We start from the raw sequence: 20,593 nt of genomic DNA on the forward strand, positions 1-20,593 counted from the left end.
TCACCCTGCCTCCTCACAGAGCTATAAAGGAGATTTTAATATGGAAATAATAACAAATCTGCCTCCTAATCACACTCTCCAAAGACTTCATATCACATCTGGAGAGAAATTCAAACTCACTCCACGGCTTAGAGGGGCCCTATGTGATCTAGCCCGTGTCCTACTCTTTGCCGTCATTTCTAACCCTTTGTCTATTACCTAACTATACTATCTTTCTTTCTGTTACTCATGCATGTCAGGTTCAATTTCACGTTAGGTTATGCGCATTTATTTTTTCTCTCTGCCTGCAAGGCTCTCACTCCTGATATTTTTCATGGCTGGCTCCTTCTTCTCATTGTTCCTTGAACACTCATCCTAAAATAATCATCTACACTTACTCTCATGTCACCCAATTTAAATTCTCTACGTAGCACTTAATACTAGCTGATGATATACTTGACTATTTATATCTGTTTATGTGATTCCTATCTCTTCTGCTTACCAGAATGTGTGCTCCGCTGGAAAGATCTTGATTGTTTTATACTGAGCTCCATACCCAGTATCTATCTAAAACAATGTGGAACATAGAATAAGAATTCGAGAAATATTTGTTGAATGAATAGCTTTGCCGTTAGTTTCCCATACAGTGCTTATTTATTTTCCTCAATCAAATAAGTGTAAAGTATAAAGAAAGAATAAAGACACTAGAACCCGTCAGAAGCAAATCAAAGTCAGAAACATTTGTAGAAAACTGTGTTGGACAAAAAAAAATCTTATCAAGGCCAATTAATAGACGTGTGTGTATAGCCATATACATACACACCTATAGTCATAAAATCTATTTCCGATTCCAACTGAAATGTACGAATAGGGGTAGGAGGAAGGATGGTTAGTGCTGACCCATACCTCCAGTGGCATCATCTCAGAAATTACATGTCCTTCTAAGGAAAGGTTGAGTTTCTTGTGTCACTTAAGCTGGCACCTAAGAGATGCTATATGGATAACATGTAACTGTCACAGACTGGTAAGTGCCAATGGCCAAGAAAGATAGTTACAATGAATCACTGTCACAAGAGACCATTCTGTGGGAAGAACTCCTTTTTGTGAAAAGACAAAGACTAATATGACTTATTTGCAGTTGCTTAAGACAGAAATTATTTTGACACCTGATTCATAAGTAACCATAAGTTCAGTGATCCAGATAATGAAAAGTTGAAGATGCTTCTGGAAAACGGTTATAACTTCTGATGCTGGCCAGACTGGAGTCAGCTCACCACAGTCCATCTCTCCCACTAATTATAGCTAAAAACTGTCAAGAGAACACAAGAAGTCACTTCCCGAGAACTCTGAAAAGCAAAGTAAATAATAGGAAGACTGGAAAGAGAAGTCAGAACGTGAAGAATGACTACAATGGTAGCGAAGGGCCTGGTTTTATTTTCTTCCTTTGTAATAGGTTTTGACCCAAGGGTAGGATATGTTGCCGAGGTACACAGTGCGAAGAATTCTGAGAGACGCTATTTTTTTCTCACTTCCTTGCCTTAAGGGAAGGCCCAGTGACACCCAACATTCTCACCAAAGGAAATAGGAAAAGGGGCCCCTGAGAGCTAGAAAGTGTGGGGGGAGTCCTGGAGAGGAGAGCGCTAGAGAAAGGGGTCCCCTAATTCTGTGTATCAAGTAATCCATGTCTAGAACTTGCCCCTGAGCAAGACACGCATAAAAGAAGCAAAGAGGCATAGCTTGACAATTGAACTATGATATCAACCCCCACAAGGGGGCGCCTGGGTGGCTCAGTCGGTTAAGACTCCGACTTCTGCTGTGGTCATGATCTCATGGTTCACGGGTTCAAGCCCCGCATTGGGCTCTGCACTGACAGCACAGAGCCTGCTTGGGATTCTCTTTCTCTCCCTCTCTCTCTGCCCCTCCCTCACTCGTGCTTTCTCTCTCTCAAAAATAAAATAAAATCAAAAACAAAAAGCAAAACAAACCAAACCAACCAACCAAACAAACCCTCAAACCACCACATGAGCCTCAAACTAACCCCCGAGCGGCACATACATGAGGCATACCCGTATACCACGATAAGGGTTTCGAAACCTCAACTGCCATTGTAGTCACTGCCCACAGAAGGTGAGGCAGAATTTGAGATTTGCACCTAACCATGATGTTGATTGCCTTTAAAGCAAATGAACAAAAATCTACACTCTACAGAGGCCCCAGAGTCTTATAACATAATATTCACAATGTTCAGGATACAATCTAAAATTACTCAACCTATAAAGAACTAGGAAATTCAGACCTAATTCTCAGAGAAAATTATAGTCAGCAGGTGCCAACAGTGAGAAGACACAGATATTGGACTTGTCGAAGGTTTTTAAGCACTTACTAAAAACACGTTACATAAGATAAACGTAAAGTATCTTTAAATTAATGGAAAAGTGGAAGTCCTCAGGAGAGAAGGAAATTATTTTTAAAAAGCCCAGTGGAGATTTTAGAACTGAAATATAAAACATCCAAAATTAAAAAAAAAAATCTCATTGGATATGTTCGAGTAGAATTAAAACAACAGAGGAAAGACTCAGTTAACTTGAAGAGTGATCGGTAAGAATCATCCAATCTGAAGAAAAAAAGAAGTGGTGAAAAACTGAAAAGACTTCAGGGACCTGCGGGACAATCACCTAAAGTGTAGCATTCATGTCAGTAGAGTCTCAAAAAGATACTGATTGACTGAGAAAGGTAGTGATACCCCCAAATTTTGAAAAAATAATGGCTAATAATTTATCAAATTTGTTTGGAGACATAAAGCTACATTCAAGAAACTCAGCAAAATAAAAATAAGGTAAATTAAAAGAAAACCAAGAGTAGATTCAGCGTAATTAAAATGCTGAATACCAAGGATAAATTTTATTTTAATTTTTTTAAATGTTCTTTTAATGTTTATTTATTTTTGAGAAGGAGAGAGAGACAGAGTGAGAGTGGGGAGAGGCAGAGAGAGAGGGAGACACAGAATCTGAAACAGGCTCCAGGCTCTGAGCTGTCAGCACACAGAGCCAGATACGGGCTTGAATGCACAAATCACGAGATCAGGACCTGAGCCGAAGTCGGATGCTTAATCGACTGAGCCACCCAGGCCCACCCCCAAAGATAAATTTTAAAAAACCTTGAAAGGGGGTGGTGCCTGGGTGGCTTAATTGGTTGAGCCTCTGACTCTTGATTGCGGCTCAGGTCATGATCTCATGGTTCATGAGATCAAGCCCCGCATCGGACTCCGTGCTGAAAACACAGAGCCTGCTTGGAATTCTCTCTCTCTGCCTCTTCCCTGCTTGTGCATACATGCTCTCTCTCGTTCTCAAATACATAAACTTTACAAATAAATAAAGATTAAAAAAATCTTTATTTTTTTTAAAGATAAAATGACACATTACCTCAGTAAGAACAATTCAAATGATTGAATGTTCCTCATCAGAACCCATGGTGGTCAGAAGATATTAAACAACTTTAAAATGCTATAGGGAAAAAAAAGAAGAAAAGAGTCAAACCAGAATTCTATATCCAATGAAAATATCCTCTCAAAAATGAAAGCAAAATAAAGACATTCCTAGATGAATAAAAAGTAAGAGAATTCATTGCCAGCAGACTTTTTCTAAAAGAAATGTTAAATTAAGTTGTTTAGATGAAAGGAGAATGATGAAAGAAATATGGAACTTTAGGAATGGAGGAAGAACAAAAGAAATGGCCAATGTCTGCATAAGTATAATAAACTATCCTAAGTTCTTCAAAATATATATCACCTTCGAAAGCAAAAATTGCATTATTTGGTGGCATTTTCAATGTATGTATGCGTGATACATATAACGCAAAGGGGATAACATAAATAGACCTCTGTGGCTGTAAGACTTCTACATTTCACCCGAGGGGGTAAAATGTTAACTCTAACTTGACTGTGAATGGTAGATATGCATGTTGAAACCCCTTGAGCAAACACTAAAGATAATGACATAAAGAGATACAATCAAAAAGTCAATTGATGAATTCGGATATATATACACACATATATAATTCTATACATAGACACAAATGTGTGTGTGTGTGTGTAAAATAATTCAAGTGTTGTCAAGGATGTGGAGCACCTGGGCCTCTCGTACGATTCCGATGGGAATGCAAAACGGGATAGCCAGTCTGGAAAAGAGTTTGGCAGCTCGTCCAAACACTAAAGCTAGAGGTACCGTGTAACCCAGCAATCTTATTCTGTGGTATTTACCCTAGATAAATAAAAACGTATGTCCACACAAAAAAATCTTGCGTATGAGCATTTATGGTAGCATTATTCAAAATAGCCAGAAAGTGGAAACGACCTAAATGTCTACTAAGTGATGAAAGAACAACATGTGGTAAGCCCATACTGCTATCTGGATTCTACGGACAAATAAACAGACGTGAACTCTAATACACGGAACAGCATGAATGAACCCCCAAAGTAGTATGCGAAGTCAAATAAGCCAACTTCAAACGGCTACATACGGCATGATCCCACCTACGAGACATGCTGGAGAAAGGAAATTATGTGGATGAGGACAGATTACTGATTGCCAGAGTTCAGGAAAGAGGGTTTTGCTCCAAAAGGGCAGGCAGTACAAGGGAATATTTTGGGGTGACAGAACTGCACTGTATCTGAATTGTGGTGATTTTCACATCACTCTATTCATTTATCAAAACTCAGAGAACTGTATGCCAAAAAGTGTCAATTTGGCCAAATACACGTAAAAAAATAACTTAAAAAAATAAATGAGTGTGTGGTTGAACTCCCTGTCATCTGGGAAAGAAAAGAAAAAAGTCTTAACCTAAAGAGTTGTTCAATGTAAATGTGATCACTAATCTAAAAGGAAAAAAAAAAGAGAAATACTTGAAAAAAATCCTTCCAATTAATGTTATTTAATATCTCTAAAAGCTGACGCAGACAGCATAACCAGGAGTTGGACCGCAGGGAGTCTCATCAAGAAGTCATCAAATTAACATACCAGGCCTGCTGGGGAGGAACTGCTTTCGGTATAGAAGTGCACATTTCAAAGATCTGTTCTGCTTTCTAGAATCTTCTTCCAAGAACCGTATATTACCTCTTCCAGGCTTGTGCGTCCCATCACTTAGGAAAAAACAAACAAACAAACAACTAATATATTTAAAAGACTAATTAGAATTTAGCTTGCACACTTGGCGACATCAAAATAAAAACATTAAAAACACGTTTAAGAAGACTAGGATAGAGGGGCGCCTGGGTGGTTCAGTCGGTTGAGCGTCCACTTCAGCTCAGGTCATGATCTTACAGTCTTTCAGTTCAGCAATGCCCCTGCCCCGTCAGGCTGTGTGCTGACGGCTCAGAGCCTGGAACCTGCTTCCGATTCTGTGTCTCGCTCTCTCTCTCTGCCCTTCCCCTGCTTGTGCTCTGTCTCCGTCTCTCTGTCTCTCAAAAATAAATAAACATTAAAAACATTTAAGAAAGAAGACTAGGATAGATATGGCAACTGGAAACAGGAATGATGTGAGCATTAAATTAGTTACTTGTCAGTTTTATATAAAAATTTGCGGCAAGGTATGGTTCGGGGGCCTAAAAAGATATGTGTTGATAGAGGACCTACGTACAAAATGCTGGCCACAACTATATTTCAGTTATGACTATTTCACTGTTCAGAATACAAATATGACGGAGGGACCATTTATTTATCACTCAGTATGGACTAAGCACCCACCATGCATTTTCTCATTCAACCCTCAACACTTCTGTGAGGTAGCATTTATTGCCCTTTTTCATTGATGGAAAAAATGGCAACTCAAAGAAATTCGGTATGATGCCCTGTATTACAGAGAGGATTTGAACCCAGATTTGATTTCCGTTTCACACTGTCTCTTTAAGTACCAGAAGTACCTCAGTCCTGTAGCTGAAAACATAAGTGAAAATATAACCAAGGGGAAAGAGGCCAAACAGTGTTTATTTTCTTGATATTTTTACATGTAAGGGGTCGGTTCAGGGACTGATAGAGGGAGAACAAGAAGAGAGAAAAAAGTAATAGTGAAAAGTTTGGAAAATTTTAATCAAATACAGTTAATTTTGGTGCTCCTAGTTTCTTGTTTCTCCCTCTGTGATTTATAAAAATAAGGATGTTTCAGACCTTTTTCTTGCTCAAATGATCACATAACTTAGAAAAAAATGTTAATGAAAACCAAGATTCACTTTTCAAAATGTTGTTAAGAGGTAACTGCACTTAGAAGGATATGTTCTTTATTCCCATTACATTTTTGTTTTTTGCATTTGATATGGCATGGTATCGTTTCCGTTTTTCTTTAAGCTCACACTCTAGTTGACTTATATTCATTCTATTCTTGCTCTCTCAAGACCAGCTTCACTTCATAAATTCTTGTTACAAGAGTTGTCTGGGGAAAAAAATGTATGTACCTTCCTGAGATTTTGTGTTCCTTTCATTCCAACCTTAGCTTCACTGTGCCAAATTCAGCTGGGTTTTTTTTTTTTTTTTGCTGATAACTCTGCCTGAAGCCCAGCTGTTATCAGGACCTAACCCTACCAAGCTTACAACTTGATGATAATCAGTAGAACAAGGTCTGTGTTTCAGGACACCCACATCCACCTCGAAAGCTAGAAAAAAATTCTAAAAGTTTATCTTGCTGTGCACATTTGTATTCATATACATAAACATGTATGCTTAAAAAAGCTAGTCTCGTTATAATAGTAATTTTCATCATGGCAAAATTAGCGGGGTAACAGATGTTTTGCCTTAGTATGTGAAATGCATTTGTAAAGGACAAGAGGTGTGTAAGTGCTCTGGGAAATTTCCCTTCTTTCAAAAAAAAGGGGAAGTTATATTTAGAAGAATTGAATAAACTGATATTACAACTGTTGAATTTTTTCTAAACAAAAACCAATAATGTATGACCCATCTGCTTACGAGTCAACTTTTATTTCAGATCTTAAATATAGTTCCCCAAAGTTCCTCGGATAAACTCATTTTAAGGTATCTAACTTGTTATCACAATACAATGTTAGAGAAGCCAATGTCAACTGATATTGGAGCTTTCTTAAAGGATACTTAAAATACAATTGATCTTGAGATTTTAAGTTCCTGCTAGAATTCTACTGAGGCAATTGTACAGAGTAAAAGAATTAAGAAAGGTCACTGAATGTATTGATCACGGTGGTCCCAATTTAGTCACACAAATGGCTCATTCCTTGCCTCACAGTGCCATCCCAAATGAATGTGCTTGATTTAATCAATTCTGATCACAAAAAAAGAGAGAAGAAAGAGAGACAGAAAGCGAGAGATAGACAAAGAGAGAAAGAAAGGGAGAAAGAGAGAGAAAAAGAGAAAGGGAGAAAGGAGAGAAAGACAGAAAGGGGTAGGGATGAAGGAAGGAAGAAAAGAAGGAAAAAGAAAAAAACAAGAGAGGTCATTCATGGTAAATGGCTTTTGCGATTCAATCAAATCAGTTTTCGTGACTATCAAATCTAACCCAGGAATATTCAGCGCAATGTTTTATTAAATGAAATTTTCCAAAACGCAGATGCATAACTTCCTTATTCTATTTACTGTCTTTCTGATATATATTTTTTCATTTTAATTTAAGGAAAACCAAGGCTCAAACAAAACAATTATATTATAGCATTTCTGTCGAATAAAAGCCAATCTAAGTGCCATAGTGCAGGGAATTTATTTTTACAAACATTATGATTTTTACCATGCTTTTAATTATAGCGCATAATTCTCTTCTAAAGTAGTTACAAGATAGAAAACTAAGAGTAACATACAACTCAGGAAGCTTCTCTTCAAAAGAGACTATGAAGGGATTAGTTATGAGTGAATATGCAGCTTAACATATCTGCTTTCCTCTCCAACTCTCACTATGTGCATCTTTTGTAGTGTGGCTGCATCCTCTGGTTTCATCTCATGAACTATCTCACATGTAAATTACAGCTCTGCCCTCACACACAACGGGGCTAAGAGTGGTGAAAATAGATGATAAATATAAAAGGGAACAAGTACTGCAAAGGTCCCAGGATGGAAACAAGCTTGGCATAGTTGAGGAGAAAAATATCATTGTAGCCTAAGGACGGAAGGCAAGGGTTGGGCGAAGATAGAAGAGGTCACCAGAGGCTGGATCCTACAGTCTTGCAGGTAAGAGTCCTACAGTCTACAGTCCTACAGTTAAGAGTCCAAATGTTATTCTAAGGGTAATGAAAAGCCATGGGAAGGTTTTGCATAGGAGAATGAATGGTCTGACCAAATTCTAAAAGGGTCGTTCTGCCTGCTGAGTGGCAAATCAACTAAAAAGCAGCAAGGACAGCAAGAGAGATCGGGCTGGAGGCCATTACAAGAGCACAGGAGAGAGCTGGTGATAGTGGCCGGCGCTGGGTTTACGGTACAGAGCACAGCGAGGAGTGGTTGAATGCAGAACAGATTTTGGAGTCTCCCGTGGATTCGCTGATGGATTGGATGTGGGGAGCGAGGAAGACAGAAAGAGGTAACGGGTGACTCTTACTTGTCTAACCCGGGCAGCTGAGTGGACAGTACCGTGAAGGCAAAGACCGTGACGGAGAGGTTGGGTGCGGGGCGGGCATAGATCAGGACTTCTGTTTGCACCGTGTTAGGGTTCAGATGCCCTATGAAACATCTAGGTAGGGTTGATGATTAGGCAGTCTCACATGCAAGTCCGAAGCTTGGAGGGGAAGGTTGGCACGTGGGGCATACATAGAGCCGCGGAATGGACTGAAGTCGGTCAGGGAAGAATGCAGGTGGTAGAGGGCCAGTGGAAAGATTGCAGATACAGGTATTCCCTGCTTTTTGGGAGTGCGGGGTATGCCACTTAACTTTTACGAGACACCTTCATTGGTACCTGTTTTCGCTAGCCGAAGAGGATTTTTCACTTTTACGAAAAAAGGTGAAAGGTGGAAAGAGTGTGCCGCTTGTTGTGCAGCAAAGCTGTTTTATACAGGCAGGGCGCACACGGGCACAGTTGCCACCAAGGTGCCACCTGGCCCCTTCTCCAGGAGCTAACCCAGGATCTCAGCATCAAGGCACCATAGCTCGAACTGTGTCTGTGGGCACCTGTGCTTTTTCCCAAATTGTTTTGCCCATCTATTAACAAGAGGTGTCCTAAGGGATCGGAAAGGCCTAAGAGAGGCAATTTTGGGGGGTCTGGGAACACTCAAAAATTTTTCCACATAAATTAATGGTAATTGCTGAGGGTTGATGGGGGGTGGGAGGGAGGGGAGGGTAGGTGAGGGGTATTGAAGAGGGCATCTTTTGGGATGAGCACTGGGTGTTGCATGGAAACCAATTTGACAATAAATTTCATATATTAACAAAAAATGGTAATTGCTTCTTCACTTCACGTCACTTCGGCCTAGGAAAAGTTTCCTAAGAACGCTCTACTTTTGGATAGTGAGGGAGACCTGTACTCCAGTATTCAGCTAGTGCAGAGAAGAAGCAAGCAGACAATCAAAGGAGACTGAGACAGGGTTCCCAGTAATAAGAGGAAATAAACAGGAGAATGTGGCATCTTGGAAGCCAGGAGAAAGTAAAGACGTTGTAAGAAGAATGAAATGAGCCTTCTAAAAGGGAATTGAAGGATTCGAGAATGAAGAGATGTATCTTCAAAAAGTATTGCTCTGTGAGAAAAGGAACTGAGAAATGGGGCTGTAACTAGAAGGTGATAAAGGGTAAGACAAATGTTTATTCTTGCCTTTGACATAAGAGACACTAGAGGCTTAAACTTTTATTTTTATTCTTAATTGAAATATAGTTGACAATACAATCATCATATTAGTTTCAGGTGCACAACAGAGTGACTCAGCAATTCTATACATTATGAAATGCTCACCAGAAGTGTAGTGACCATCTGTCACCATACAAAGCTATTAACAATATTATTGACTATGTATCCTGGGCTGTACCTTTCATCCCCATGACTTACTTATTTTATAATCGCAAGTTTGTACCTCTTAATCCCCTTCCCCTATTTTCTTGGTCTAGTTTCTGATGGGAATGACATAGTAGAGAAAGAAATGCTCGATGCGGGAAAGAGAAGGGAACACCCGTCGCCGGACTGATGACCTGAAGAAGGTGAAGAGATGACACCAGAAGCACAGTTGTGGGGTTGGCCTTGGATAGCAAAGGAGGTGCTGCTTCCACAGCGTAACAGGAGGAACGTAAAGGAGTGTGGATAGAGATGCAGGGATGTTGGGAGTTTGGGTTTGGAAAGATGGTGATTTTCTGGTTTACCTGCACCAAGAACGTGGATTTAGGGGTAGGGAGGATACTTGCGATCAGTTCTACGAATTCACACATTCCCTGAACTCAGACTTCCTGGTCATAATTCAGTGTTAATCTTACCATTGTTGCATATACTCCTACACAGCTTATTCCTCATAACTTCCTGAACACACGGTAATCAAAGTGGGTATTAGGGAAATTAAATCAGAAAGAGGACTTTTCTCATGTCACAAAAGCAATTCCAAATTTTCTAGATTTTGGTTTTAGTCTTGTGGCTAAAAAATTGTTTGCTTCAGAAGCCTAGGTCCCTTGATTCTGACCAATGTAGGGCTTAGAGGACTGTAGAGCTCTCAGACCATTTAGTTTAGCGACCTGAAAGCTTTATTGACTTCATCACTTCCCTTCTGTAAGAACTCTTTCTAGGGGCTTCCTCCAATGTTGCTCTACTGCCTTTTATCACATCCCAGGCAATCTGCCAATCCCATCTTTCAGAAACAAAGAGGGTTTATTCAAAGTTTGTCAGCCCATAATATGTTCAGTTATTTTCAGTGGGCAGATGCTATATGCAGGGCATAGTTGTAAGTTTTCTGGGGAAGCAGGGTCTCCAGTCTGTATTTTTAGGCATTTATTAGAGACCCTGCAGCTTGTAGCCTGATGCAATGTGCCAGGAAACAAGCGGGCTACATGATTCCAATGGCGCTGTTACCAGCTCCAGTCTTCCTGTTCTCTATTGCTAAACCCAAACAGCAATTCTTTTTGTGTTTCACATTGACATAGTATTTTCAGAATCCAGCATACCAGAACTCTTAGATTTATCTAGTTCAGCAACTTTACACAATATATACAATAGTATATAGTATAGTATATTTGGGGGAAACTGAGACCTACACGAGGCTAGAGACTTGCCAAAGTTGACCCAGACTTACTAACTGCTTATGCATCACTCCATTCACTGTTGTTAACGTGCTCCCCTCTCTCAAGGAATCACCTCACTGTAGCAATAGTCTTCTCAGAGCAGGCCAAGTGGTCATGTTGACTCCTGATGTCACCTGTACTGCAAGCTTCTAGAACAACTTTCCCAGGGACCATTGCAAAATCCAGTCATGGTTAAGGAGCAAAGACTAGAAAACAATAATAAAGCAGAGGAAGGAAGAAAGTGATACATGGGGAGAAACACAAAGATACAAAGTCCTGAGAAAATAGGAGAAAAAAAAATCTAGCATGGGGAAAAATGAAGAAGAAAAACAGCTGGCATGAGGAAAAATAAAGAAGAATCTATAAATTGTTTGAAATAGAGGGGCAGAGAGGAAGGTGAGTTATGTAGCCCTCTCTCCCAGACTGATGGGAAGGACCCAACCCAGCTGCCCTGACTCTTCCAAAGGCCACTCTATTTCTTGCTGGTGATTCATCTTACCCTTGACAGAGATAGACCTCCTGCCTAGCTGCTCTTTCCCCTGTTCCCTGCTTTTACTATCTTTGGTATTGTAAGATGACATTACTGTTAGTGCAATCTTTTTGTTAGGGAACTCATGGCCTTGAAACTAAAGATTTCATTACAAATATAAAACACTTAACAGCTTATAAAGTGCTAACTCGTATATTGTCTCCTTTGGATCCCACAATACACTTGAGGCAAATATTATCTGAGACCCTTTAGCAAGGCTGGTGGGTGGGTAGAGAGGGGCTAGAGGCCGTGAAGGGTCATTAAACCAAACATCCTCTGGAACACACCAATTAAGGAGGACATTCCAAATGGGACCAGAAGAAAGTCAATGCCGCAAGCCAGGAGAGGCTAAATCATATAACCAGGTGCTGAGGTGACAGAGGAAGATAGGGAGGGCACAGACCAAGGAAACTGAGATCCTGAATTAATGAGTAAGGGTGAAATGTGACAGAGTTAATTGATTCAGAAATGTTGGCATCTACAAATCCTAACCGTGCTGCAGAATGCTCCAGCCAGACCCAGCAACTCTCCTCCATCTGCATACTATGCTAAGCACCCATGCTCTTAATGAGCCTTCCATTCCTTCTGGAATGCTGTTCCACCCCATACCCATATCTACATGGCTAACTCCTTCATGTCATTAGGTCTCTACTGAAATACCGCCTTACTAGTGAGGTTTCCCCATACCTTCCTTTCCCACCTAGCATCCTTTTCGATGCTTTGTAGTTCTCCATAGCATCTGTCACTATCTGAGTAGAGATGTAGATGTAGATACAGATATATCTATATAGATACAGAGATAGACATATACATGTCTACACACACACACACACACACACACACACACACACACACTCATTTGCCATCACTCTATCCCAATTGTAATATGGTTACAGGGACAGAATGTTTGTCTCCTTCCTTCACTCCGTCTCTCCAGCCCCAGGAACAGTGTCTGGCCTAAAGAGAGCACTCAATAAATATTTGTTGAACCAATGAAAATTACATTTCTCTGTCTGTGTAGCTAGACTGCAAATACCTCAAAAGGCAAAAACTATATCTGTTTTCATCATTATATCCCTGGTTCTTTGCAGGACGCCTAGGACACTATGGGTGCTCACTAGGGATGGGTAGAGTGAGAAATGGCCAACCTGTCACACTTCTATGGCTCGAACTGCAGTGTAAGCTTAACTCTTTGTCCTGCTAACCTCAAATTTACCTCTCTTCCTTCAATTTCCCACTGAGCAACTGCTTTGCTATTCTGAGAGCATCCATTCTCCTTATATGATTGCTTTCCTAAAACTAACCCAAATGAATATGGCTTTATTCTTTGAGGAGTCAGCTTGCTCAGGGTCTTCTGTATCTGCCGAGTTTTTTTGCACTTGATGAGATATTTGTTAATTAACTTACAATTGACGAGGAATAATTTCATCTACGTGAGCACTATCACATTACAGTATCTTAAAATGTTATTTGAAGCAATACAATTTTTAACTGGAAAGATGTAAAAATATCCTCTAAGTATAAGGCTAGCTAAATGAGTTCCCCAATCAAGATTTCACAAGTGATTACAGAAATGGATACATTCTGTAGTTGAGTTAATGGACTTCCTTTTTTAGGGTATAAAATCCTTAATATCCAGATCATGGTTTCGATGTGTTCTTTATGCTGCCTAACACATTTTGACTGCTCAATAAATAGCGATCAAATTGAAACCGTGGCAACTCTAACACTAATAAGTCCAATAGAGTGCTCGGCTCTGCCTTTCTCTTTCACTAGCAAGTACCTGTCAAAGGCCTTACATAACAGATGCAGTACAACTTTAGTCATCAATATTTTGTCCGTTTTCTCACATGAAAGAAGATTTAGACATATTTATACTCTGTAAACAGCAGAAGGAAAGATATACATACAAACAGCGAATTATTAGAATTCAGCTCAAAATGACAAAGTAATAAATCAGAATTACAAGAGGCCATTGACTTTTAAATTTTCTTCAGAACAGATTACGGGGAACACCTTGATTTGGGAGTGGACAAAAAGGACCACTAAATGGCTCCTTTTCACAGGTGGTTTTCTCTTCCCCCATCAGATCATCTGCCACGGTAGCTGCCAGTATGATGGGATGATAAACTTTGGATAGGGACAAGTACCACTCTATGCACACCCTCTCATCCCGAATAAGTAGGGATGGTTGACTACCAATAAAAGGGCACCCTTTGGTCCCATGTTAAAAACAGGAGTCATAATGCACAGTGATATTGTGAAGGTTATATTGAATAATGTATATGAAAGTATACAGGGCCTCACACCCAAACAGATACAGTCCCATTTATAACTTAGAGCACCCTAGTTACGCTTTTGCATTCTTGTGATTCTCTATAGACCAATTTGTAATTGCACATAACTCTACCATATACAGATAAACTCATGAATACTTCATAATTTTTTTCAGAGTATAGGTTTCACTCTTCTCAGCTGAACTTCCTGTGGTCTTTGTAAAGGGCTGAAAAAATCGTCCACTTTAGTAAATACATGTTTCATTATCTATTGGGCATTAGGTATTAACTTAAATAATAATCTTATTATTTTAATCTTCCCAATAACTCCTTAGTAAGTGGATAATAATATCCCCATTGAAAATGATGAAATTAAGAATTAGATGGGTTAAGTCACTTGCGCAATGTCATACAACCATGAATAGCTCAAGCTATTATTCAAAATCCAGTAGGTCTGACGCTGCTATTCTTTCCCGAATACCAGAGTGCCTTTCAAGTACTGTGCAAGAGTATTTGAACTGGAGGTCCAAGCGATGGCTGTAGTCATTGCCCTAGTGCTACATTCGAGTAGAACAAAGGAGCTTTATGGATTTGGGTATGAGACCCCACAGACTTTCATACATGTCGTTCAGTATAATCTTCACATTATCACTGTGCATTATTACTCCTGTTTTTAAGATGAACCAACTGGAACTTGGCAAGGTTGAGTAACTTGCTCAGGGTCACACAGCAACAGGCAGATACACATATCAAACTTCAGCTCTCCAACTTCAAGTTCTATGTTTTGCCACTGGTTATCATGCTTCGTTTTGCTACTTGACTCCGTGAGTGTCTATACACATGCATGTGCACATCTGGTTTATCTCTTTAATTAGACCATAAGCTCTTAGAAGGCAAGGATTATATTTCATATTGATCTATATGTTACATTGTACTTTGTACATGTACATGGAACTACATCTTTACTAGCAGTATGAAAATGATTTAACATAAATGTCAAATCAAAACTGATTTCTAGTACTGTGTGGAGAAGTGACACGAGCTACTTCTAATACGACACATGTTTTCAATATACTCTGGTACTTCAAGCTAGAAATCAAGAAAAAACAACACCCAAACTATTTTTATCCCAAATCAGGGACATTGAAAACAATCATTTGCCAACAACTGCAGTGCAGTGTGAATTGAAAGTGTTTTATTAAGTTTTAATTGACATTTAAGAATATAAGAGTTCTTCAAAGGAGAAAGCTGTGAAAGATGAGATACTTTCAACCTTTGTATTAAGTATAAGGCAAGTGAACGGTCTATAATTAAAAGTAAAATGAACATGTAAAGCAGATTTCTAAAACAACGGAAATCTGAATGGAATTTAGATGGAATTTCTAAAACAATGGGTGGAACATGGCTGACAGAAATGGTTTGTGGTCCCCAAAACAAAATTATTTGCTGCAATTGGTAAGATGCAAACATCAGAAAGAAATTTATATAGAACTCAAAATAATGGCATTAATTTTTAAGTCCATATAGCTGAAGCACACTGCATATGAAAGAAATACGTAGCTAAATAAACTGATGGCTGGGCCATGTTTTGTGTATTTAGATATATAAGGCATCAAAAGAATATGTGAAAACTGAACTTTTTTTTATTTTGCTATTTCATGCAAGTGTTCCAGATTACAGCAAAGCACAATAACTTTGCATGACTTACCAATAATTCAGGCCAATATATTTATATCGTGAGTTTATTTTTCAAAGATTCATGCAAGCTTGTGTGAAATAAAGCAAAGTTGGCTCTAGATAGGAAATAAGGAAATTAATCACAAATGGATTGTTCAAAAAATGCACAAATAGACGTGTCAGGAAGCTGACAGAGGTAGAAAATATTGACAGAATATAGGTTCATGAAGAGGACACATGGAGTGATTCTCTTCATTCTGAGATGGCAGAGACAGAAGACCTATTGATTTCCTTAGGTAGATCATCTGTTTACCAAGAGAATGAAATAAAATTCTGGTAACTGCATTCTACTGGAAATTATCTGTCTTGGCTCTCTTCTTCTCCCTGTTCGACAGAGAGCCACATCTCCTGGTGCAGTGCCAGCCACATCCTGGAGACACGATGGTGAAGGTCAGAATAAACGGATTAGGCGATATTGGGCATTTGGTCACTGGGGCTGCTTTTAATTCTGAGAAACTGGGTATTGTCACCATCAATGACCCCTTCGTTGACCTCAACTATGGGGTCTTACATGTTCCAGTATGATTCCACCCATGGCAAATTCTATGACACAGTCAAAGCTGAGAACAAGAAACTTGTCATTGATGGAAAGCCCATCTCCATCTTTCAGGAGTGAGAACCCGCCAACATCAAATGGGGTGATGGTGCTGAGTATGTTGTGGAGTCCACTGAGGTCTTGAGCATCATGGAGAAGTCCGGGGTTCACTCGAAGGTTTGGGCCAAGAGGGTCATCATCTCTGCCCCCTCTGCTGATGCCTCCACGTTTGTGATGGGTTTGAACCATGAGAAGTATGACGACTCCCTCAAGATTGCCAGCAATGCCTCCTGCACCACCAACTGCTTGGCCCCTCTGGGCAACGTCATCCATGACAACTTCTGCATCGTGAAGAGACTCATGACCACAGTCCATGCCACCACTGCCACCCAGAAGACCGTGGACGGCCCCTTTGGGAAGCTGTGGTGTGATGGCCGAGGGGCTGCCCAGAACATCATCCCTGCTTTTACTGGCACTGCCAAGGCTGTGGGCAAGGTCATCCTGGAGCTGAATGAGAAGCTCCCTGGCGTGGTCTTCCGTATCCCCACCCCCAACATGTCCATTGTGGATCTGACATGCTGCCTGGAGAAAGCTGCCAAACACTTGATGGCACCAAGAAGGTGGTGAAGCAGGGGCATCCTGGCTACACTGGGGAAGAGGTTGTTTCTTGTCACTTTAACAGTGACATCTACTTTTCCACCTTTGATGCTGGGGCTAGCATTGCTCTCAATGACTTTGTCAAGCTCATTTCCTGTTATGACAATGAATTTGGCCATAGCAACTGGGTGGTGGACCTTATGGTCCACATGGCCTCCAAGGAGTAAGAGCTCTCTGGACCACCAGTCACAGCAACAGCAAGAGGGAGAGGCCCTCAGCTGCTGGGGAGTCCTTGCCCCAAACACACTGAAAATCTCCCTGCTTCTACACAGTTTCCATCCAAAACCCCCTGAAGAAGGGGAGGGGCTTGGGGAGCCCTACCTATCAGGTACCATCAACAAAGTATACTGTACCCAGCCCCCCCCCACAAAAAAAAAGAAAAAAGAAATCATCAGTCTCTTCTTAAGTTCAATCATCATCATTTTGATGTTCAAATTGTCCCTATAACAGACACAAATTTTCAGCTATTAAGTCTCGAAAACACATGGAGGAAACTTATACCCGTATTTCTAAATGAAAGGAGCCAGTCTGTAAAGGGTACATACCGTAAGATTCCAACTATATGATATTCTAGGAAAGACAAAACTATAGAGATGGTAACAAGATCTGTGGCAACCAGGGATTCGGGTCGATGGAGGGAAGGATGAATAGGTGGAGCACGGGAGATTTTTTAGGGCAGTGAAACTATTCAGTATGATAGCCATGGTGGATGCATGACATTATGGATTTCTCAAGACCCATAAAATGGGCAACACGAAGAGTAAGCTTATCATAATGTAAGCTATGGATTTTTTAATAATAATGTTTTCATATTGGTTCATCAATTGAAAAAATTTGGCATAATAATGCAAGATGTTTACACTAGTGGAAGCTGTGTGGGCAGGGAAGGATCCCTGTGCTTTCTATTCAGTTTTTCTGTAAATCTAAAATTACTTTAAAAAATAAAGTCTATTAATTTTTAAAACAATATTCTTCATGTAGTGTTAGATTTACCCATAAGTATTTCGTGTTGTTTGGGTGATTGTGAATTGAATTTTGTTTTAAATTTCAGTTTCCAATTGTTCATTGCCAGTACATGGAAATAGGTTTGCGTGTTGATCGTATACCACGCAATCGTGCTAAATTCACTTATTTCTTCCACAAGTTTTTTTTCCAGATTTACTGGAATTTTTCTACACAATTAGCTTGATTATGAATAAAGATGATTTCATTTGTCTCTTTCCAGTTCGTATATGCACATACACATACACAGCTCATAGCTGACTTTGCAGGAATGGACACATTTCATTAAATGACAAATATTAGAATGTTTGGAAGTTATCTGCATAATGTACTTCTGTCACTATGAATTCCTTTCATAGGTTATATTTTTAAGTGACAATCATAGCTACATCCAGAAAATAAAGTCATTTTTGATGGATGTGTGCAATGACCCAAATACTTAAGTAACATCTATAAAAGGACTTTGGAACTATCTAGATAGAGATAATTGCTTTTCTCATGTTCTGCAGATTTCCTGCAAAAGATTGCTCAAATAATGTCAACACTGTACCTGGTAAATGCATCTCAGAAAGAATATTACTCAATCATTCTGATATGGAATTAAAACAACATAGAGTTTGAGTTGAACTGGGAAGAAAAGACATATTCTTACTTTGATTTCATCACTTACACAAAAGTGATCAATGATAGCCCATCATCTAACGATTCTCAAGATACCAGTTACACTAAAAATTCTGCATCTGATTTGAGTTCCCAGTAGACTTCAATGGAAAGAACAATCAAGAGAAAGAAAATACCCAAGTAATTGGTATTCTCAAGAGTAAAAAACTACACTACCCAGTAACCTGTGATAGATAATCAACATGCAGAATTCTTTTGTGGTTGTTTTGAAACTGTTTTAGGGAGACATATTTTGCATATCATAAAATTCTCCCTTTTCATGTATAATTCAATGACATTTTTGGGAAAATTTATTAAGTTTGGTATAACTACTAAAACCATCACCGTGAATCAGGTTTACATTTTCATAACCTCGATAAAAAACTTCATGCACATTTACTGTGAATCCTGTTATCCACCACTAACATACCAGGCAACCGCTAGCCTCCTTTCTATCTTTATAACTTTGCTTTTTTGGATATTTCATATAAATGGAATAACAAAATATGTGGTCTCTATGTCTGGCCTCTTTCACTAAGCAAAATGTTTTTGAGACGTAGCATGTATTAATTTCTTTTTTTAAACTTAAAATTTTTATTTGTTTGTTTGTTTGTTTTTAAACCACCCTATTGAAGAATGATTGACATGCAAAAAGCTATACATATTTAATGTGCATAACTTGGTGAGTTTAAGATGTGGCTGGTTTTTTTGTTTGTTTTGTTTTGTTTTTTGTTTTCATTTTTAAATTTACATCCAAGTTAGTTAGCATCTAGTGCAACAATGATTTCAGGAGTAGATTCCTTAATGCCCCTGACCCATTTAGCCCACCCCCCTCCCACAACCCCTCCAGCAACCCTCTGTTTGTTCTCCACATTTAAGAGTCTCTTATGTTTTTGTCCCCCTGCCTGTTTTTATGTTATTTTTGCTTCCCTTCCCTTATGTTCATCTGTTTTGTCTCTTAAAGTCCTCCTACGAGTGAAGTCATATGATATTTGTCTTTCTCTGACTGACTAATTTCGCTTAGCATAATACCCTCTAGTTCTATCCATGTAGTTGCAAATGGCAAGATTTCATTCTTTTTGGTTGCTAATACTCCATTGTATATATATACACCACATCTTCTTTATCCATTCATCCACTGATGGACATTTGGGCACTTTCCATACTTGGGCTATTGTCGATAGTGCTGCTATAAACATTGGGGTGCATGTGTCCCTTCAAAACACCATACCTGTATCCCTTGGATAAATACCTAGTAGTGCAATTGCTGGGTTGTAGGGTGGTTCTATTTTTAATTTTTGGAGGAATCTCATTTCTTTTTATCACTGAATCATATTCCATTGAATGGATCCACCACATTTAATTTATTCATCTGTAAGTTGATGAACATTTAAGTTGTTTATAACCTTTGATTATTATGAATAATTAATTATACTATTAAAGTTTGTTAACAAGTCTTTTTGGGTGTGGACCCAAAATATTTTCAATTTTATTGGGTATATGCTTACAGTAAAATTCCTGGGTCATATGGTAATACTGTGTTCAATTTTTTGAGAAACTGCCAAATATTTTTTCAAAGGAGCTGTGCAATTTTATTCCCACCAAGAATGTATATGGTTTCCAATTTCTGTAACACTTGTTACTGTCTGTCTTTTTGATTATAGTCTTCCTGTATATATAGATATATAGAGTATATAGAAGTGTTTTATTGGATTTTTATTTGCTAATTTCTTCCTTGGTAAAATGTCAATTCAAACCTTTTGCCCATTTTTTGATAGGATTGTTTATTTGCATTAAGGTGTAAAAGTTTTGTGTATTCTGGGTACAAGTCTTTATCAGATACATATTTTTGCAAATGTATTCTCCCTTTCTGCTGCTTGTCTTTTTTAAAATTAAACTTTTTATTTTGCAATAATTGTAGATGCACACGAAATTTTAAGAAATAATACAGAGATCCCATATACTCTTTACCCAATTTCCCCAATGGTAAAATCTTGCAAACTACAGTATGATATCATAAACAAGGATA

The 20,593-nt window shown here is 39.0% G+C and overlaps 1 pseudogene; it reads left to right on the forward strand.

Moving 5' to 3' along the window:
* Positions 1-16,076: 16,076 nt before the first annotated feature.
* LOC106976207 (glyceraldehyde-3-phosphate dehydrogenase-like) lies at positions 16,077-17,162 on the forward strand (annotated as a pseudogene).
* The last annotated feature ends 3,431 nt before the right edge of the window (positions 17,163-20,593 follow it).

Source organism: Acinonyx jubatus, chromosome X, assembly GCF_027475565.1.
Source record: "Acinonyx jubatus isolate Ajub_Pintada_27869175 chromosome X, VMU_Ajub_asm_v1.0, whole genome shotgun sequence".
NCBI lineage: Eukaryota > Metazoa > Chordata > Mammalia > Carnivora > Felidae > Acinonyx > Acinonyx jubatus.